The following is a 341-nucleotide window of genomic DNA, read 5'->3' on the forward strand; positions in this document are numbered from 1 at the left end:
CCCTCCTCCGACCCGCCTCGTCTCCCTTGCGCCGACCCTCCACCTCCCCTCCTCCCACCTCACAGCTCCGGAGGCTGCAGGATCCGCCACATCCCCACCCAACCGTCCCTCTCGTGTTCCATCCCGGTCTCTTCACGCGGCTCCTCGCCGCGCTACCTGCGGCGGCTGCATCAGGTGATGTCCGGCGAATCCCGCCAGCGCCAAGCACAGCCTGAGGTCCCTTCGCTCCGTGGAGCCCTCCCATCCAGCTAGATCGAGCGCTCGCTGCCACCAAATCCCACCTGCGACCCATCCCCCATGGCTAGGGTTTCGGGCTTCGGATCCGGTGCCGGTGACCATGT

This window comes from Triticum aestivum, chromosome 3D (genome assembly GCF_018294505.1).
Source record: "Triticum aestivum cultivar Chinese Spring chromosome 3D, IWGSC CS RefSeq v2.1, whole genome shotgun sequence".
In the NCBI taxonomy this organism is placed as follows: domain Eukaryota; kingdom Viridiplantae; phylum Streptophyta; class Magnoliopsida; order Poales; family Poaceae; genus Triticum; species Triticum aestivum.